The following is a 22,679-nucleotide window of genomic DNA, read 5'->3' as shown; positions in this document are numbered from 1 at the left end:
GACATCTAAGAACTAATGTTTGAATGTGTGTTCTGTTAGCATGTAGTTCTGTGAGCTTAGTCATTACTGCTTTGAAGCCAGAGTTTACTGTATGTGAAATTTAGTCATGCATTCAGTAATATATTCAACTCATATCTGTAGAATTCTGCCTCTTTTTTTCTCAGGTATTCACTGTGTTTTTGGAGTGAGTTTTGTGGTGGAATAATTGGAGGAAGAGGAAAGGGCAGATGTCCTGGCTCCAGTAATGATTTTATTTTTTTTCAGATGCCAGGTGTTTTTTTTTTCTGTTACTAGAATATCCAGGTGAAACTTCGAGCATAACTGGAATATTTGCAACTGTGCCACTGTGATGAAGATCACAGAAGTAGAATTGCTGATTTGTCACATCTTTAAATATGAACAGGTTGATGGAACCTTTTTGTTATTTTTCTAAAAGACAATGTCTGAAAAACATTTAATTTTTTCCATGGTGCTGTCATCTTTACTTGAGATCATTGGTCAGAGTCTACAATGTTTCTTATTGTATATATATATATATATATATATATATATATATGTCTATGTGTGTGTGTCTGTAATTGGAAGATAGTATTTCTTCGCTGAAAGTGAGTTTTGGCCAGGGATTTGTTTCATGTGCCTTACTTGAGTAGCTACAACAATGTGTTACTCTTCATCTCTGCTATGATTATCTAAGCGTTTATTTTCTGAATGTTCAACCTTTTTGGCAAACATGAATATGTAACACTGGAAATAATAATAAGTATTTTTCAATATTTTTAGTGAGGAAATATGTATACTACCTGTCTTTTCTTTCCCCTGAGTGTTTCAGTAAGTTTAATCAGGTGATACTGGCTGACAGATATTTTCTCATGTTTACCTCATCTTGCCAAGTGTTTAGTGACTTTTACTTTGCTTTTATACATACTTCTCATTTTGGTACAAACTGCACTACCTTTGCTAGGTTAGTCTTTGAAAAGCAATTTCAACCCAAACTGTCAAAAAATAACCAGCTATCAACTTTTTCTCCTCTTTTTCTTCAAAAGGGGATCTTAAAAAGAATAAATATATATCAAAATTTTGGGATAAATTGTAGTATTTCCTAAGCACTAATTTTGTAAGTGATTGTGGTAATTGCTAACCTCTTTACTGTTTGTAGGAGAAACTTGCTGCAACAAATTTCAAATGTTGTTGAAAGAACACTCTTCAGTGTCATGAAATACATTTAAAAACATGAGTTTGATATAAGAAAACTGCAGTCTGTCTCAGTTCTGGGGCACTGGCTGCCCCCAGAGCTGCAAGTTCTCTTTGTGTTTAGAGTTTGGAGAATTACATTCACTTTTCCCTAAGTTGTTATGCTGGCTTCCTCAGCTGTGGTATTTGGAGACAAAACCCTGCAGGAAAAATGTAGCATCTGACTAGGAAAGAGACAGCTTGTGCTGGAAAAGATGGTGAGCTTTTCTGTGGTCCTTAATTCTGTGGAATTTCATTGCCTAATTTTGGACCAGTCTCGCAAAATCCTAGGCTTCCAAACAGAGAGGATAAAACTCATCTCTGTTTTGCAAATCTTCTATGCTCAAGAATGTAATTATACACCAGAATCTTCAGGTGAGAGATTTCCCGGTGTGGTGACACTGTAAGGGCCAGTTGATGAGCTCTGTGTTCCTCAAGGAATGCTGTGATCAATTTGTAAAGTCTAAATCTACTATAGGAGCCAAAGGCAAATGCTTTGAGACAGCTGGTCTGGCTCTGGAGTAACACTGCAGTGGTACAACAGGATTAGGCTCCAGAAATCTTCATGTCCATAAAATTGTATTGCAGCACTCCAGAAAGATTTAAGATAAGTTGAATAAGTAAGTCTTATCTGCAGTATGGGATAGGAAGTTGAGGAGGAAAAATGTTGTTCAGATTTTTGCAGGGTAATGTTTTTTTAAGGGTAGGGAGAAAAGAGATTTTCAAGTTGACAGTGCGGATACATGAAACTCAGGATAAACATTCTTTCGAACTACTTAATATAAATCCAAACAACACTTTTATGAGCGAGGTCATGACCATTGTCTTAAATGGAATGAAAAAGGAAAATTACTTGAAGAGGTGATGTTATTGTTTCTCTGTAGAGGATAATAGTTTGCAATTAATCTTTTCCCAAAATATGTCCTTACTGATATAGCTCTGTGTGTTTACAGCTGAAGGGGACCTTTGTGCAGTATGTCAATATGATTTTCTTAAAACTTATTTTCCACCTTTTCACTCCCTCTAAATGTACAGATCTATTTCCTAAGCAAAAGAAGGTACTGTTTACATGTGTGAGGAGTTTTTTATATAGTTATATAAATATTCAATTTGACATTTTTACTTTGTTTTTATGTTTGGCAGGAAGTGAAAAATGAACTTACTGGCTTACTCCAAAATATGTAGGGAGTGTTTTGTTCCTGAGAGGTCTCTCTGTCCATTTGGATGTGAACCATAACTTAGTGAAACAAAACATTTTCTGTGGCTAAACTAATTGCTATGGATAGTATGAATTTATCTTACAGAATTATGGAAGTATTTTATATTCTGATTAGTATGCCAAGAAATAGTCAGTTCTGAAGATATACAGCTTTTCAAGTGAAGTCATATTGGTAGAATAAAAGAAACAAATTCTTTACAGCTGTATAGTTCTTACAGCTTTTTGTTGTTTTGTTATTGCTTTTTCCCCCTCTCTGTGTTTCAGGTTTGAATGAAATGACATTTTCTCTAGAGTAATTCCCCATGCATGAGACTGATCTACCTTGGTTGATATATTCTTTCTGTTGCCTTTTCACTGATTATTTTACTTCTTTGTCCCTGCAGTGAGCAGGTTTAAGGGGATAATTGGCCAAAAATGAAAACAAGCAGAAGACCTGTCCAGTTTAACTCCCTAAACTGGCTTGTTCAGGGTGAGAAAGACATAACTGCTGAGGCAAAGGAGGGGTGGGGATTTTGTTTAGGGGATAAGGAGACTGGTTTAGACTGTCCTGGAACTTCATCCTCAGACCTTGGATAGATCACTTCTGTATGCAAACATATGCTGCTTGACTGGTTACTCTGCAGCTCTGAAAATTACTGTGGGTTGCTGTAATTTATTTACTCATTGTTAGGTGCCTGCAACACACAGCTTTGGAAGCAAATGTTAGTGTTAACCTGCTTCCGAAGTTTGTTTTGGGAAGAGTTGGGTGGAGTAAGTTCTTGAGACATCCATCGTGACTGCTGTGGATATCACCAGTAGCACAGGCCCAAGCTTCCCATTTCTCTGTGGTTTTTATTCAACTGCTTCTTAACCGGGTCAACAACGTAATGGCTGTGTTTTGCAGTTTGGGCCAAATGAAAAGAAACAAGCTTCAAAAGGTTATTTCACACTTGTCCTTGATACAGCATGTATATTTGAATGCCATATATTGGTAATTATTTTATATAAAAATTGTAAGTATTGGTCACTCTTAATGAACAGTACAAGCTGTTCAGTATTTCCATCTCAAAAGCCCTCCCACAGAGCTATTTTTGATCACTTTTCTTCAGTGAATTGAAACAGAGCAATTACCAACATGTTTTACAGTTTTAGCATTTCAACACTTGTTATTTGTGGAAGTCCTTCAGGCTTTGTTAGCAAATGTAGCAAAAGATGTAGCAAATAATTAGTTCATCATGTATTCCAAGGGTCATTCACTGCAACTAGGCTTTTTCTCATTTTACCTTTAAGACAATCCTGTTTAAATTATTTTAATTGACTCTAATATGTTTAGGCATGAGTTTCAGACTTATTAACTTTATTTTTTTCCAAAGTGTCATTATAAAATACCATTCTGTATAGTTAGTGTTTGCAATACCTGTGAAAATTTGTTTTGTGTAAGCCAGATATTTTGAGATGTTGAGACGTGGAAGTAGGTGATGTAGGAGGCATAGAGAGCACAGAGTTTATTTATAAATCTAGTAGGTGCATTATTGTTAATGTCATGGGAGGAATATATTAATGTTCTCATTTACATAACCTTTTTAATGAACGGCTTAATTGTCTGAAAGTTATCTTGTTAAAGAAATTAAATGACATCACAGAACTAGAACTAAAACATTGGACAGATTTGTGTTAAGCTATAAACTGTGTTCCAAGAAATTACATAAAATAAATACTGTGAATGTAGAGCTCCAATTTCGTATGGCCACCCAGGCGCTCTGTTGATGAAAGCCCAGTGATTTATGCAGTTGGAGATGGTGCCAGGCTAGATCCTCTAATGCTCCCCAGTCAAGTTTTTGAAGTGCTGTTAAATAATATTTCTATCAAACATTTGATAATTTACTGAGAGCATTTTTCAGTTATCTTGGCTACTTCTGTCAAATTCCACTATGCAGTCATCCTCACTAAAAACTCTCTTTGCAGCATATGGAAGTTAAATGGTTATAACAGAGTTACAATTGAAATTGTACAGTAAATTTAATACTTCCACAGAAAATGCTGAGATAGTATCATTTCATACAACAGATCTACAGAACTTCTTTCTAAATGGTTATTGACAGTAGTTATTAGGAATTCTCTGCTTTTGTGAAGTTGGTGGAATGCCATTGTTTAGCTATGAAGTAGAACTGGAGTATTGTTTTTTCCCATTGAGTAGACTGAAAACGAACAAGCTTTCAGAGGGCAATGTAAAGAAGGCACTAAGGTTAGAGAAAAACTCCTAGTGTCCTCCCAAGGCCTGGAGGTGCATCTAGAGGAAAAATGAAGACCTGAACTGTTCTAGTCTAAAGAGAAGGATTGAAAAGCATTATTTAAAAGCTTGACTTTGCTGGAAAAAAGTCCATAATATTGAAAAGTTTGTGGTGTTTTCAATCTGAAGGTTTGAAAAGGTTTTTTACTGTGTCATCTGATGAGAAGAACAGCAAGCATTGTTGCAGATCTCTTCACATGTAATGAAGAAAAATATATTAATTGTATGAAAAAATGACATGGCAACCTGGCCTGTGTAGATGACTTTGAAGAGCTGCAAATGTGCTGGCTGAGTAAGACATTTCAACTCTGAAGAAGATCTACAACTGTGGTAAAACATGTCATATTGAGAGCAGTTAATGACAAATAATGAAAATAATGTAAGATCAGTTTTGAGAAAATGATTTTTTGTCTGGGAATCCAGCTGATATGGAGCTATAGCAAGGAAAGAAACCGAAAGAAGAAAAGATCAGGAGGTAAGAGGAACACAGGAGTATGGGTTTATTAAAAATCTACTTCTGACTTTGTATTACTGGCTCAGCTAAAGCACCACTTTTTAAAAAGTCTTAAAATGAAAATGAGACAGTTCTGCTGACTTCAGTAGAAACAAAATTGCTCTTAACTGAAGTGCTGTATTGCAGCACAAAGAAGTAAGAAACTTTTAGCTTTCCTCCTTATTTCTGTAGTATAAAGTGTTGGTGCAGCTTGGTTTGCAAGTGGAAGTTGTGAGAGCACTTATCTCGTTTTCCTGCCTGCTGTGCAGAATGGCTTACCTCTGCATTTACGGGGATAGTACTTCGTGTTGCTCTGAGCTGCCCAAAAACTCACAGCATAAATTTCCATTGATCTTAGGTCTTCTGTCATGCTTTAAAATGTGCATTCGGTCATTTCTGTCCAGGAAAGGGCCTAGATCATGACACGTCAGCAGGAGGGTTGTGCAGCTGGAAGGCATCTGTGTCTTAGGGCTTTTGGAGGGGTTGATGGAGGTCTCTGAATGCGTCCTCCTTTTTGACTTGGTGAGAAAATTTAAAAGGAGAAAGTTGGTTTACTAAGATTATGACTGCTTGGAAGAATGTGCATAATTGCAGCGTGCCGTAGTTATGCAGTCAGTCAGAAAGTGAGTTTTCATAGAGCATCATGATTTACTTTGTCACAGTTACACTGAGTGCTGTTTTAGTGTTTTCTATTGTAAATGTCAGTTTAGCAAAGTATGGTATCACACTTGGAGTTTAAAGTTTGACTTACGCATTGTTTGGATAAATTGCAAGTCTTAATGTTGTTAAAAATTCATGCTTTTCACAGAATCATTCACATGGTAGCTCATGCAGATGGTTCTGTGTTATGTACCACCTTAAATTTGAGGCTGAGCAGGAAATTAAATAACTTCCCATTTAATCATGTACTTACTAGAGGATAGTATTTGAGCAGCTGTTCCTAGGAGTGGGCAGGTGCCCTATTCTGCTTTTGTTCAGCTACTTCCTGTGGTGAGTGGAAGATTTTTTTAAATAAAATAAAGTATGATAATTTCTTAAACATTTCAGAAGATGAAAATGTCATACTGTAAACTTCACACATACAATCTTAATTGAGGTAACGGGGTGGGTTGGAATCAATATATAGAAAAGCATGGTTGCAAATTTCTAGGTGGCTTCAGAACTTGGAAGACTTTTGGAAATGTCAGACTAGAATGATTTCTACCTACTTAACTGCTAATTTTCCCATAGTAGGTTTTTTCCTAGCATTTTTTTTAAATAGAGAAAATCTAAAATTGTGCTAGTAAGACATTTCATATTTAAAATATTTCTGCTTGACAAAGGGAGTGAGTTAATATTTTCATCAGCATTCTTGTTAATTGAATATCACAACTGTAAATGTAAAATTGATCTGCAGAACAGTACATCCTAGCAAATAGCACTGAATTCTGGTAAATTACATTCTGGTAAAGAAGGGTAATGTTTGTACAGTTAGAATGGAATTCCATGTCCGAGATAAGGATAAGGCTGTTGCTCTGAGGGCAGCATTGGCTTTCATATGCAGCTGAAGAAGAGTCTCCTAGTTTTGAAAATGTCTGTGGTGCTGTCTTGGGGATGTGGGTTGTTTTATTCTGAGGCAAGGAGAAGTTGCCATGATGTAGCAGGGAAGAGCCAGCAAATACTGGTGGGGAAGCAGCTCTGAAGGCTTCTTGGTATAGGAGGGGAATTCTGGTTCTTATTCCTGCGTGTGTAAAGGGACATAAAGTCCCTTCTCCTGACCATAGCTGTAAGTGTGGAGGACAGGACCAGAGTGGCTGTGTCCTGCCCTGGCCACCATTGCTCCTCTGCTCTCAGCAATACTGTGAGCTGCAGGGGACAGGGTGCCTAGCAAAGGGATGGTAAAGGCAGCATTTTTATTAAGCTGATCCTATTTCCCAACAAAGCATGCTAGTTGCTTGGCCGAGTGTTGTGTTTGCAGAATGGATATGAGCTGTGACACTGGTATAGAGTGAACATTCGTAAGCGGGAGGAGGAAGGAATTGCATCACTACGCTGGTGTCGTGGTGCACCAGAAGTCTCTGCCTAGAAGTGTCTGTGTTTCAAGTTGCAATGGGACGTGCAAGTAGCAGTTGTTGAGATCATCCACTTTTTGCTTTGCAGTGCAGGGTTAAGGTTGAGCTGCACTCTGGGCATGGTCTTCACTGCTGGTATTGCTCAGAAACAGCCATAGCCATAAAATACAGGTCTATAGTCTGCATGAGGCTCAGCCACTGCTTTGGGTATCTGCATAGGGAAGACTTCATTGGCTTGTTATAGAATATTTTTCTCTGGAAATTTAGGACACTTGTGATTCTGAAATCAGGGCTGTCCTCTTGGCAGAAGACTGTACTCTTAGAGTTGAGGTTTTTTTTTTCTTTCACCTGTACCCATTTTATTTGTTGATGTTGTTTTGTTTGACCTGTACCCTACTCAGCCTGTGCTGTGTACCTGAAAGGCTTCCCATTTGTCTGTGCTGTCACATTGGAGGTGCTGGCATTCCCTACTCTTGCTTTGTAAGCCTACTGGATTGCTTTTCATAGAATCATTAAGACTGGAAAAGACCCTTAAGATCATCAAGTCCAACCACTAACCTAACATTAAAAAAACAATAAACTTCCATTTTCAGATTATTTCCCCCCACATTATTCACATGGATGTCACGTGGGGAACTCTGGAAACAAATTACAAATCATGAATCATATTCTGTGTTGATGTACATGTGCTGGTGAATGACCTGAAAGTCATCTATTTTGCTGGCTCAATGAATGACTTCAAGGCACATGGTTCTTTCACTTGTTTATACTGGGAAGAACTCAGATAAGAGGTCGTCAAATCTGGTTCAATTTATGATACTTTGTGGACTGTTTTTTTACATATGCATGTAGGAGTACCTGCAAAAAAAAAAAAAAAAAAAAAAAACAACAACAACATGGTCCTTATACTAAAGAAATTTATAAACAAAGATTGTAAAAGTCCAGAACTAGTTCCAGAATCTTGACACTAATTCTAGAATTCTAGCACTAGTTGGTGTTAGTAGGATTTTAGAATTTACAGGAAGATAATTTTTGAAATAATTGGCTTCAGTTTCTCCAACATTACCAATCTATGGTGTAGCTAGGGAGTTAAATTTCCATTTAATTAATTTGATTTATTTTAAAAATAATTGAGTACCTAATTTATCATATATTTTAATAGTAATGGGAATTAAAGTCAGTGCAGAAATATTGGTTTATAATTGGAATTAAGCCATTCAGACTGAAAAAGCCATAATCATTTTTGCTGCTCCTTTCTTCCTTTTGCCCAAGTCTAAGTGATAATATGTAGAATTCCTTTCAACATGTGTTTTGAATGATCTTTGACATTTCCCTCTGTAATCTTTTTCTATCCTTTAATCTTTTTAACTGTTGACCACCTTTCTTGTCTGCATTATGTCTGCTAAAACTCTGACCTGTTTTTTCTGGTTATTTTAATACTAACTTGGATTTTCAGTATTACGATTTACTGCAGAAACGTGTTTGTGGATTTTCATTCTTCCAAATCCTTTGTATGAGCAAATATGAGCTTGTTTTCATGCCAAACTTTAATCAATATTTGATGATTAATAATAGGTCTTAAATATCTTCTAATTCGATGACCTCAGTATTTCTTAGCCTGTCTAACACTTCTTTGCCTATCCTTTGCAGAAGTTTTATGTTGCTGCTATTAGGCAAATACAATCATATGTACCTTTCAAACAGGTTTCCATGACAGATTTGTTATTCAGATGTATGGAAGTCACTGTGGGATCAAACACCATAGTAGGAATTAGCTGCACTTTAATGAATTTTCACAAATAGTTGTTGTTGTGGTAGCTGTAATTCAGTGTTTCTGAAAAGTACATGTAAACATGGGTGATTTGAGCACATAATGAAATTAGGTATATGCTTTCGAAGAACTGAAATTATATTTTGAGATCAATGAGTCAGAATAAAGGATTACTGCTTCTAGGAGTTCTATTTTGGTATGTAACTAAAGTATTTCCACTGAGAGCTATGGCATTCTGAGTGAAGAGATGGGTTAAATATAGAATTGCATACTGTGTAGTGTAGGGTGATAGCAAAATTTAGAAATAAGTATTAGAAGATAAGCTGCATGCTGGGTCATTGCACCTCTAAGTGATGAAAATTAAAATGGGATCTTCTTATCTTTCACCTCTGTACCTCCATACCTTCATCTCCTTGGTTTCTTTACAGGAAGTTATAACCAGGAACTCTCTTGAAGAGTAAAGTTGCATATCAGCTTCAAAATGTGGTGGGTTGGGTACAATCTTTTCTTGAGAGCTCAGAGACTTGTATGTCCATCTGAAAATCACATTACTCATGGATGTGTGTATGTAGAGCAAAACCTTTGATTTTACTTCATCCATAATGAACAGAAGAGTGAGTTTACAATAGCTCAGGAATAAAATCTTTACTGTGAAAAAAAGTGTATTTGCTCTAATTTCAGAATTTTACAGCAGTGCTTGTGTTAGTACAGATACATTTTTTTTAATTGAATTTGAAAATAATCATTTCCTAGATTGATGAAATTGTGCAAATAACACTAAATTCAAAATTTAGATACTGAGAATTGAGATGTCTGGGAAAAAAAGACACTAGAGTTCTCTTAAAGATAAAACATATTTAAAGTAGGGATATAACTTAAAATAATTTTCACTCTTAGCAGTAAAACTCTAAGGAACTTCATTATGATTTTAAGTCTCTTCTAAAAGGACTACCGTTTCCTTTGCCAATTTGATATGATTCCTTTTCACAAATGCAAACAAAAAGATCTTATATACATAGGCACACCGAATTGTTTGATTTGCACCTACAGCTGGAAAACTGGGAAGAGGGATGTTCTGGGAACTCATTATGCAAATTCCAGACAAAGTGTCCCACTTTATTTTAGAGTTACCATCTAGAGTATTACCAAAACAAATGGCTTTTTTTAACTAGAATGAGGTTTAACCAGCTGTAAAATTGATAATCAGTCATGGTATTTCAGAAACTGCAGTGTGAGTGTTTTTTGCATTGTCTGTGCAGTAATGGAAGTGAAGTTCCTAGAACACTGAATGTACCTGAAAGTAGTTTTTAAGCTTCCCAAGAGAAATTTGAATTCTGTTGGTTTTGTTTTCACTGAGCAAGAGGTGAACTTGCGTCCAGGAAGGAGTGCACAAAGTATTGCACAGCCACCCATTCCATGCTGGATTATCATGTTGAAAGGGAAGTTAGATAAGGTTGGGCAGTCAATCTTTGCTCTATTTTATCCTCTAAGTTTTGATTTTATTTCCTTCTAATATGTCTGTGTATGTATGCAGTTGTACTGCCACTCCCAAGATGTAAAAGTTGGCTTAAAATAGATGCAGTATGACTTTAAAACATTACTAAATGGTTAATAGTTATTTTGTTGTATATTTCAAAGATGAGAAAATTTGTTTAATTGCACAGGGCTGATACTAAATCCTTTCAAATGTCTTCTGCAAGCTCATAGACTGCTTTGTAGCAGTAGCCCTTGATTTGGCTGTTGCCAGAGCTGGCATCTGAATCCAGCCTCTGTTTTCTCACATGTCACAGAATGATTTAGATTGGAAAAGACCTCCAAGATTGTCAAAGCCCAACTTTGACCACTCACCACCTCATCAACAAATTACTCCTCCAGCCCCAAATTTCAAGGCTCCTCTTGCAGGTTGGGAGGATGACAGGCAAGATACAATGTACTGGTTTCAGAATGGTTTATCTTAGTCTCTGTTGTTGAAGCTCTTCTCTTTTTCCATGTATACTTTTGAGTTTGGCATGATGTTCTCTTTTGTCCAGAGCATGTAATACGTAGGCTGAAAGAAACTTGTCTTACTTCCATGTAATTATTTGTAGGGATTAAAGCAGCTTGTGTGAGCATGAAAAGACAGTTTCCATCACTAGTTTGCATTAGGAATTTTTCTAGCCTAACAATGCTGTTCCTAGCAGTAGTCAGTAGCTCAGAAGTGCCTGGGACAGAGTGCAGAAGAAGAACTCTGCCTGTTCAATTCCACTCTCCCAGTCTGGGGAGATGGGGCAACTCAGGGAATCTCCAAGGTAGATGTGGTGTTTTTCTGTCTCTCAGCCCTTGACAGCTTTATCTCCCTTGAATCGAATAGCCTTCGGCCCGATGTAAACTCCTTGGCAGCAGAAACATCCCGTGGCAATAAGTTCTATGATGTGAATAAACCCTTCCCTTCTGTTTTAAGTGTCTTGCATGCTGGCTTCATTTGCCTTCCATCTCCCTGGGATCCAGCTAGCCAGGAAGTCTGAGTCACCACATACGTAGGAGACCAGGTTCTAGTTGAATGCCTGTGATACTGTCTGATGTTGTCTCTGCTTATTTCAATTTGTGCTTATCTGTCAGGCATCTCTTATCTTAGATTTGACTGCAATACAAAACAAAACAGAGTCATGATCTTCTACAGACAGGCCCCAGTCCGTGATCGATGACACTGTGATAATACAATTCACGACGAAATTTTGTTTCACAAAATATCCTATCAGCTCTTCTAACAGCAACGTCTAGCCAAATAATTTGTGGTATTTCTGGAGATGCACATGGCACCCTGTCAGTAATTGAGTTCTGGTTGAAGCTATTTCCAGAATTGAATACAAATACTTATCATAGGACAATTTAGGGTGCAAGGGACCTGTGGAGGTCTTCTGGTCCAAACTGCTGATGTACTTATTATCAGCTTCAATTAGATGGTGTTTAAGAATTTCACTTGGAAAATATCTAAAGATGGAGATGCCATATCCTCTCTGGGCAACCTGTTCCAAGATTTGACAGTGGTGAAGAAAATGTTTCCATGTAGCCATATGGCAACCTGTGTCTGTCGCCTCTTCTCGTACTCCTCTGCCACAGGGCCCACTGCTGACCTGTGACCAGTTTTTTGTTCACCAGGACCCTCAGTTCCTTTTCCTCAAAACCACTGTCTAGCCAGCAAGTGCCAGCCACTCCTGGTATGTGGTGGTATTCCATCCCACACGTGGGAGTCTGTGTGTGTCACTGAACTGCAGGAGGCAGTTCAGCCCATTTTCCCCAGCCTTTCTGGGTACCTCTGAATAGTAGCTCTGTCCTCCAGTGTATCAGCCACTGCCCCGGTTGTGTTATCCATGAGGTTGCTGAAGGTACACTGTGTCCTAGCTTTTGGGTCATTAGTAAAAACAAACAGTATTGGTCCCAGTATTGCTCCCATTACTAGTCCCTGGGGAATGCCAGCGGTCACCAGGTGCCAAGTTGGACTTGATTCTGCTGATCACAGTGATACTTTGAGCCGGATGATCCAGCCAGGTTTCTACCCAGCTGATTGTTTGAGTACCCAAGTGGCCCATACAATTCCTGCAGGAATCTGTATTGAATACCTTGCTGAAGTCAAGATAAACAAAATAAACAACACCGCTCACTCCTTCGGTACTGAAAAAGTCATCTCCTTAGAGAAGACAAATTGATTATGTACAATTTACTTTTGATCAATTGATTCAGTTATCTTATTCTGCATTTAATTGATAATGGTGTCCAGGGGCCTGAACTTAATTGGAATTTTGGCCTGTTTTTCTGCAGGTCCTCCTTGTTGAACATGGGCAGAAAACTTGTCCTTTTCTACTTAACAGGAGACTCCCCCAGTTGTTGTGACCTCTCAGAGGAAGTAGAGAGCAGCCTGGTAATGATTTTGACTGACTCCTTCACGCCCTTCAGATGGATCCCATAAGGATGCCTGAGGTGGAGCTTGTATGTCCTAGGGGACAACAGCAAAAAAAGGCATGAAGTGCTTATCTTCGTACCCAGATCTCCTGCTTTACCAAGACAGTATGCCCCCATTTACTTTCTTTAGTTGCTGATTTATTCATAGAAGCTTTTGTTCTTGTCTTTCATACCCTTTCATACCCTTTACCCAGCACCTGAGCCTGTCATTGTGTGTGAGTGTGCATGTATGTGTGTATATTCTGGTTTTCTAGGGACAGACATACTAAATGCTTCTCAGTTTAAAAGAAACAGGTTTAATCACAGTCATTCTGTGTCATGCTCAAAGTCATGCTTTTTATGCATGGCACAGGATTTTTTACACTATCCAAAGTGTGATAATGTGTTTATTTTATTATGGTCGTACATGACATTTGAATATCTTGCAGGCACTGATATGGTGATGTTTTTCCTGACTGAGGCAAAACTGAGGTGCTGTGTACAAGCACAAGTGTTTATTGCTTGTATTTGTCTCTTCAAGCTGCAATAGTTTATGTTTTTTTTCTTTGGTATCTTAGTATTATGTAATGTTTATTTTTAAATACAGTTCCTTCTGGTATTACTTGCAATTAGCATTAAAAGCTTCTGCAAACTGATTCATAAGGCAGAGGATATAACAACACCCACTGAGTGGAATTTATGGCTAGATAAACAGATCAGAAATTAAGAGCTGTTATTTTCCTGAGTATGTGATCAACTGTGATAGAAATTTTAAATTTTGTAATGAATTCACATGCTAGCAGCTTCTAAAACAAAGTCCTGCAGTTGCATTGATGTCTTTTAAACTTTACATTAACTAGATTTTAGTGACTAAAGAAATAAAAGTTCTTCCAAGACTGAACTAATTTATTGTTAAAGTAGTTGAAAAAATCCTTCAGAATAAATTTTTTGCTCTTTCCTGTGGTCCTTTGCATCACCTTCTCTTCAATGAAAGAAGCCCAAAGATCTGGATAAAGGCTACCCACAGCTTTGCGGAGCAGTTGTTAGCTTAAGGTCTTAACTAATCTTGTGGGAGAAACAGCTAATTAATATAGATTTGTGCATAGAACTAACTTCTTGCTCAGAAATTTGGAAAATTAGTAATTATAGCAGCAGATTGCAATAGGCATTCACTTCACCAGGCTTGCTGAAATAGTCTTTCAAATGTCTGCAGATAGCAAGTTCTGTCAACAATTCTTTTCTACTGCTTTACGTCATACTTTTTTATGGTAAAGAAATTCCTTATTCAAGGACTGTCTTTATCTTGGCAAGAACAGAAGTTTTTGGACTCACTGATACAAAAACTGATTTTAATGTTGCTAATCTGCCATATGCTCAGGTCAAAAGTAATTGTAGCATCTCAGAATAAGGCAGCTTTGAAGACCTCCAGAGGTCATCTAGGTTCAAAGTGGCTGCTCAGTGTCTGTCCTGAGTGTGAATCCAGTCTCTTTTATACAGGACAGCCAGTTATGTGGCACGACAGGGTTTGTTTTTCTCCATGTTTGGGGGGGAGTTTTCAAACACTTTTAGTTGGGCTTGTCAAGAGAGACAAACTCTGTTACAGTCCTAGAGGCTGAGGCTATTGACCTCTTAAATATTCTTTTGTTATTGAAGTTGATGAGAAAACTTCAGGTTTTGTTAATACCTGATCATCATGGATTTTACAAATGATGGAACTATTACTTTAGTCAGTCCCAAGAAGAATGTATGCAGAGTTCCAGCAGAAAACATCCAGAAAAATTCCTGTTCTACTTTAAAATCTACAATGTTCCATTGGAAGTCCTGACACAGGAATTGGAATTGAAGTGTTATTTCTGTTATTTTATATATTTAAATATTTTAAATATTTATGTATTTTAGCATGTGTAGTTTTTTCCATAGTGCATCCAAATTCTGTACTCCAAATTTAGATGTGATTTTGATTACCTCAGTTTTATTCATCGCTTTAACTGGAAATCTGGGCTCATGGAATTATGGTGGAGTACAGCACTTACATTTCAAGAAATATGTGGTGCTGACAGAATATGCTGCTGACATCAAATTTGAAGTTAAGCAGGAGGTAACATGATGGGCAGGCCATAATTTATTTGGTTAGAAGTATTTTAAAGAGTGATTTTAAACAGTTGCTGGTATTTTTAGTACAGGGAAATTTTATAATTATTTGTTCTGAATCAGTGACTACAAAAAACCCCAAGTCCTTTTATAACTTCTAATTAATCATGCTTTTAAGAGAGGAGGGTGCTAGGCTTTTTCTTGATTTTTTTCTTTCAAGCCATGTTTGCAGCTCCAGTTACTGTAATAGAGGTAGTTACAATTTTTGTTTACCCTAATAAATATCCTTCTAAGTTAGTAGGTTGTGTACTTGCATCTTATTTATCCATGTTTGCTAAATAGATTAATAAAAATACATAATATAATACAACCATCAGCTTTAAGTGAAGGAATATATAGGAAATACATTTACCCGAAACCAAGTTCACGGGGGAATTGAAGGGTGAGTGATTCCGATGGTATGACATGCAGTGGATAGTTGCTGACAGTAGCTTCACTGACTGAACTGTCTGAGGTTACAAAAAGATAAATAGAATCATTTTCATGATGGACAAGTGGGATTCTTAGTTAATACGGAACAAGGATGACTTTGTTGTCAAAACATGATTTTAAGAATAGGCTGTGTATCTCTCTCTATCCACAAGCACAGATGAGCCTCCTGACCTTTTATCTGTGTTCCTGATGTTGCCTCTTAGTCTAACAGCTGTAGCTTTTGGAAGCCCTTTTTGAGAAAAGAGAAATGAATAAAAGAATGTGTGTTGCATTTTCTTGAAACAGTAGGTAATTCCATTTTTTCAGGATGTCAGAGAAACAATTCCAGACATAGGTTTATTTTTTGTGCATTTGTAGATAGTCTTTTTGCAGTTCTAGTACTTGTACTGTTTTGCTTGATTGCCTGGGCAAACTCCATCTGAGGTGGTGCATAAATGACTGTGGGAAAGTGACAGTCAAAATTACCAACCTGCTCTTCCTCTCTTGTTAGGGAGCAAAGATTGCTAATAAAGGCCTTGGAGGTTTACAATTAATAGGAAATTATCTCTAGTGTAATTTTAACAGGTTTGTAGTTCTGGGCTTTGGTGCACATTAATGTTTTGAGAGCAGTGTGAATTCTAAAATCAAAAGTAGCTAAAGAACCTGGAAATGTCCAGTGACTTCAGATGAAAGTAAATTATGCTGAACTACTGAATTTTCCATGGCTACAGTGATAATCAGCAACATATGCAAGACCAGTTTGATTTTATTAAAGCTTAAAGAGAAAACAGCAACAGCCAATTTGGAGGAAAAAATGTGCATTTTTGTAATGGTTAAGTTTTTGGGTAGTTTTTTTAAGTACATAATGTTAAGCTGTATCTTCAGAGCTTCTGGTTTACTCCTGTTTCCAGTCCTCTTTCTTTGGATTGATTTACTGCCTTTGTGTATTTCTTACAGTAATTTGTGAAGAGATTTTAGGTAGGCTTGGAAGGAATTTTAGAGATCACTGCTAAAGGATCCACAGTAGCTGGACCTACTGTAATAAATATTTCTCTAGCTTGTGAATCTCTTGTGAAGGTGATTTCTCAACTCCCTTGAGGAGCTGCATTGTCAGTTTATCACTACTGCTATTTAGAACTTTTTTCCCTAATCTGCGACCTAACCTTTGTACCTAATTCAGCTAATTTTTTATGCTGTTTTGGGGAATGTGAGGAATTGTCTATCATCAGCATCACTCATAACAGCTTTTTATGTTCTGAGAGAACTTGTCCTGTCTCCTTAGGCTAACCTTTTTAAAGACTAAAGTCTCTGGTCCTGACAGCCTATTTTAGCGCAAATTGCTTATTATTTCCCTGTCCTTGTTAACTTCCCTTCAGTTCTTTTCCAGCTTGTCTTTTGCAGTCGTCTGTATAGGGATTCACAGAACTGGACACAATATTCTGGCTTAGGCTGTACCAATATCAGCAAATGATTTCTGATCTTTGTTTACAAAAGAATCTTAGTTCTCTGTGAGGTTTTATCCAATGCACCTCCTGTTTATGCATTGTTTATGCATCTAGTCTGCTATAACCCCACATCATTTTCCATTATCTTCCTGCTTGGTCATTATGTCAATTTTTATATTCTGTGCATTTAACGTCTTTCAAAAGTATATGTTAGTGGAGATTTTCCCCCCATTTTTGCCATTTGAGTTGCATCTGACTGTATTTTTCAGGGTTTTTTTTTCTTCTTTTTGAGGTAATTTTGAATGCAGTAAAAAGCCTGTGTTCAAAACTCCAAGCTTGACATCATTTGCTGAATTTATTTATTTTATTTTTAGTTTTTAATAGATCTCTTTCTAATTCTGTTGCTTTCTTGTGGCAATGAAAATATTCTGTAGAACTGAAACAGGACAAACCTCAGGGAATTTCTTCCTGACACACTTTTCCAAGTCCTGATAATTACCAAACTCCTAATAATTATCTTTTGGACCTTTTCTCCATGATTTCCTATACCATATTTTTTTACTTTGACAATGTTAATGTTGAGTCCTGCATTTTATCTTTGAGAAGAATACAAAAAACCTTAAACCCTAGATCTCACATGTTAATATTCTAGGTGTTTACAAGATGATTAATGTCTTGTTCTAACTCCCCATGGCCAAATATTCTGATCTGTAGTTTGGAAAACCCTATGCCTTTTAATGGGAGTGCTTTGATTTACCCTTTTCAGTCCTGCTGACCTCTCCTGTTCTCCTGAGTTTTCAATGTTAATTGATTGGGACAGTCTCCTTAAATACTCTGAGTGAATTTCAGTGTATCTTGCTGTCCTCAGCACATTTCTTCATGTATATAATGATTTTCTTTAGGATTTGTTTTCATTCTTATCCCAGAAAGCATGGAAAACTTAAACCTTCTGTGTGCATTCTTTGTTTTTTTTTTTTAACTTTTAATGGATTTTTTTGCTCATTTTTAATATAAAGTATCTTCCATTATTTTCTCTTGTCTCATGTAAACTACAACTCATTGTAGCCCTTTGCCTTCCTGATCATAATTTATGTGCTTTTACTGTTCCATAGTGGTGTTTCTTAACATCTGTCTTGTTGCATCTTGAACAATTTTGTGATTATACTTTTGTAACTATTTAGAAGGAAGCTGGTTTTGGGCTGTTACCATCCTGTTGTTATCATTACTCTTTCACACTGTGCCTTTCAAATAGCAGGGGAAAATGTATAAAGCCATTAAAATGTGCATGTAAGATGCAGCACATAAGAAGACATGTCTTGAGGAGTATTGCTTGTATGATGAAGAAATATTTGCCTGTATTCAGTAGTAGACAACATCAAAACCATTTCAGTACTTGTTTACCTTCATGTACAGAAATCACATTGTAAGTAAAGTCTGTTGTTAAGTATTTACATACTCATTTGTGGACAGTAGCTGCTTTTAGGTTTCTAAACTGTACATACTCAATACTGTTAAAGAAAACCTGTAAATTAATGTAAAACTGTTAAAGAACTAGAATAGCAAGACCTCCCAGCAGTAAATGTTGGCTGCATTATCATGGCCCAGATTATTCCTTCACATACTGATTACTAACACTTCAATAGGAGAAAAGTGAATTGTAAATATCCTAGAGATCACTGAGCAGGGAAAAGGCTGTATTTGCCTTGCATATGACCTTTCAGTTGTTTTTCCTATTGTGTGCTGTTACTGAGCTGTTCACCTTGCATCCAAATGTAGCTTCTCTATTATGGAAAGAACTAATTGCTCAGGAAAGACCAGAATTATTTAGGGGTCCCATTGGCATATGGAAGAACATAGTGGAGGTTTAGTTCTGGGGAAGAATCATTAGATGCTCGCATCCTGTGTTTGTAGATTTGGTTACTTCTGTCTTTGAAAGCATTTAGGCCCAGTTAGAAAAATGCAATGTGATGTTACAAGACTTTTCTATCCTTATTTTTTTGCTGCAGCATATTTTATTAAATTTTATTTGGTGATTTGGAAAAGGAAAGTAATATTGTTTTAGTTTTTAAATAAATAATGTTATGGTGAAATTTCCATGGGATCTCATGGGTGTAGGTTGGAAGGGAACCTTGAAAGATCATCTATTCCAACTCTTTGTCTGTGGGCAGGGACATCTTTCTCTAGATCAGGCTTTTTATATTTTCCAGTTATTGCAGGATTATGAATTGTTTTCTGAAGTAATTGATACCTTTTCTGTTCAGTCATCCACTATTTGGCCTCATGTTTTATTTTTTTCACATAATGAAAGTAAGGAATAAATCAAAATAGCCAAAGCTGCGTTTGACAGCCAGTGAAGTTTACATGCACATATCAATGTTAGACAGGTTCAGACAGTTACTTCAACATCAGAAACTCTTATCAGCACATAATGGTTTAATTTGGTGAAGGGTTCTGTGAGATTGCCTGGAATTGATATTAAGCTCATTATTGAGAAGCTACTAGTATTTTTCCCTATCACTGACCCTTCTGTCAGAGAAGAACATAAACATTTAGTTCCCGTATTTCATGAACTTTTCTTGCCTTTTCTTTGTTTTTTCCTTGGTTCATTCAGTCGGTAAGCAGTGCAAACTGCTTGCTGGGGAAGCCAAGCTCCATGTTGTCCACAGAAGGCGACTGCTGTCAGAGTGGCCAAGAGCTCTGCTCCTCTTGTAGTCAGAGGGTGTTGCAAAATTTATCAAGTTTGGTCTTTTATCTTCGAGAACATTTCAGCATGTTTGCCATCAGCAAAAGGCTTTTGCTGGGGGCAGATCTATCTTTACCAGTGATGCATTTGCTTGGAAGCTGCTATTTTTGGCCTGTTAGCTCAGAGTCTTTTGTAATAGCAGAAAGTGGAAGTGAGCAGTGAAATCCCTTTAATAGCATATTTCCTGGTTCAAGTGACTTATCTGTGAGGCCTAGACAGAGGAGACATCATTTCGTGGATTACTTCTCTTCAGTCCCAACTGTCTGTTTTACTGCATAATCTTTTGACCCAGCTTCTTAATTGTAGTTAATTTTTCTGTTAAGTCATATAAAGGTCTTTCAATGAAAATGTGAAGCTTTAAGGAAACAACTTTTGACAAAAATGTTAGTGTGCAAGACACATTTTTCATAAATTACATGTTGATATGAAGTCTCTTACATTAAAATTTTGTTTAAAAGCTTAAAATCTTGTCTTTGAAAGAATATGATAATAAGATTTGTTCACAGGGCTAAAAAAAATTTGACACACTTTCTGTTCCTTGTGATGATTATCCTGATCACCTCTCTTTGACACTAGCTGTATCTGGCTGTGTTCTAGAGTTAGGACATTTCCAAAGAGGTAAAATAGTCAGTTGTGTTGTTCTCAAATTTCCTTTCATTAATAACTACTTGTGAAAATTGTTACCTGAAGTCCATGAAAAAGAGGCAAAAAGAGCTAATTAAAAATTAGGTGCAAATATGATTCTCAGTTTGTCTAGCCCACAAAAAAGCCATGGAATCAGAATGACACATGGGAAAAAAGTGACATCTGAAATTATAATATACAGTTCCGCTTAAATTGGAACACGTAATAGTGGTTTGGACCTTGTAATCCAACTTCACTAAAATTTTTGTTGGGGTGATAACTGTTCTTTCCCCTGATGTTTTGCATAAAATGGAAGTCAGGCACCCTATATATGGGTTTCTTGTCAACCACTACAATATCTTCACATGAAAAGCATTAAGACATAAGGTGACCTCACCTCTCTTCCCCTCCAAAATAGGAAGAACAGAAATACGCCTTCCTGATTTTTGTTAGTACAGAGTGCTTTTACATCTCCCTTCAAGTGTCTACCCAGCTGTTAGTGATCATGAGAGAATTTTCTCAGTAGCAGTGAAAGAATAATGTTGGAGTTCAGTGTAGAATGCCATCTAATTGGAATTGATACTTATTGAGCTAGGTAAAATCCTAAAAGGTGGCCCAGCTGTTCCCAGCAGGGCATTCAGCATGGTCCTTCTCTGCACGTTACAGGGTGAGGATCCATATTTCTGCAGACACACTGTACTGCAGAAGGAGATACCCTTTTTTGAAGGTGGTGTTTGGCAAATCAAAAGTAGTATGGATCTATTATGCTATTTTGCAGGAAGCAATCTCAAATTAGTACTTTCTGTTGGATTTGTTGAGATTATTGGGCATTACCTGTGCAATTCATGTAGTGACTAATCCATAAGTATATAACAACTTTGTTACTTTGGTTTGGTTTTATTGTATCTTCTGTAAAAGTGTCATATAAATTAGGAATAGATATAAGTCATCTTCTGTCCCTTTGAAAGATGAGTATGATGTCCTGGTGCATCACTCCTTTCTCCTTAATGTGTGTCTTGCAGGAACTGTTATGGTCAAGGCTGAAATAATTCCTATATTTATTATTATTAAAGCAACTACTGTGCCTTTTTGATTGACTTTCTATTTGCTTATTTGCACTGTCTTGCGCTTCTTTCAGGTAAGAAGTTCTAAAACTTGATGTGTAGGACCGTCATAACAGTTAAGGTTACATAGAGTCAAGAGTAAAATTCCACCTTTTTTCTGTGCAGCAGTGGAAATATTATAGGTGTTACAGAATGTTTGAGGTTGGCAAGGACCTCTTGATATTGTCTGGTCCAACACCCTGCTAACTGCAGTGTCTACCAAAGGAGGTTGCCCAGGACCAAATTATGCCTCTGTGGGCAATTTGTTCCAGTACTTGACCACTCTCACAGGGAAAAAGTGTGGTGTTCAAATAGAGTTTTGTGTGTTTTACCTTATGTCCATTGACTCTTGTCCTGTCAATGAGCAGTGCCTTCTGTCCTTCCCAACAGACACTGATGAGCTCCCCTGCCCTGAGTCTTTGCCTCTCAGGCTGCAGAGTCACAGTTCTTTGAGCCTTTTCTCCTTGGAGAAATGCGTTAGTGCCTTAATCTTACTGGCCCTAGGATTCACTCCAGTAGATCCCTGCCTTTGATGGTTTGGGAGACCAGGAGTGAACATTGCATTCCAGGTGGGACCTCCTCAGTGCAGAGTAGAGAGGAACCTGTTGTTCACCACGACCCTCAGGTGCTTCTTTGCAAAGTTGCTCTCCTGCTTGTCAGGCCACAGCCTATACCTGGTACCTGGAGTTTTTCCTTTCCAGCAGCAGGACTTGGCTTTTTCTCTCATTGACCTTTGTGAAAACCTTCTCTGTCCAAGAGAAGTGCTAGTGCAGGGGTGCACTGCTGGTGGCTGGCTCCAACTGGATTTTGTGCCACTGATCAGTCTTCCGGGCTGAGTCTTTCAACCAGCTTTTAATCATTTGCCTAATCCATACTCCATCAATGTGTCTGTGACACTTTCCAAGGCACTTTCATTTGTTAGGAGGCAAACATAAATAAATAAATAAAATCTCTTCATTTTGGAAATTGTCTTAACCATTAATGTGTTTTGTGGTGTAAACTGATATTGCCATGGATGTGGTGGTCTTACTTTGTATGAGCTTATTTAGGACGAAGTGGCATTCAAAATGTATTTAATAATCTTAGGCTTTGCTTTTGAATATCTCCAGATATGTTATTAAAATGAATATAATAATTTTAGTAATATTTGCAATAAATTATACCTTCCCAGATATATTAATAAAAATATAAAATCAGCAGGTTGTTAGCTATAGCCTGAGTTATTAAGAAGACTGAAAAGCTATCTAGTTC

General features: G+C 37.1%; 1 protein-coding gene across 3 annotated transcripts in view; it reads left to right on the top strand.

The window, feature by feature from the left end:
- ROCK2 (Rho associated coiled-coil containing protein kinase 2) overlaps positions 1-22,679 on the top strand; it is a 104,717-nt gene that overhangs the window by 17,156 nt on the left and 64,882 nt on the right. The gene's annotated exons all lie outside the window — the stretch shown is intronic.

The sequence above is a fragment of the Vidua chalybeata genome, chromosome 3, assembly GCF_026979565.1.
Source record: "Vidua chalybeata isolate OUT-0048 chromosome 3, bVidCha1 merged haplotype, whole genome shotgun sequence".
Taxonomy (NCBI): Eukaryota; Metazoa; Chordata; class Aves; order Passeriformes; family Viduidae; genus Vidua; species Vidua chalybeata.
Note: the sequence above shows the minus strand (reverse complement) of the source record. Positions and strands in the feature narration are given on the sequence as shown.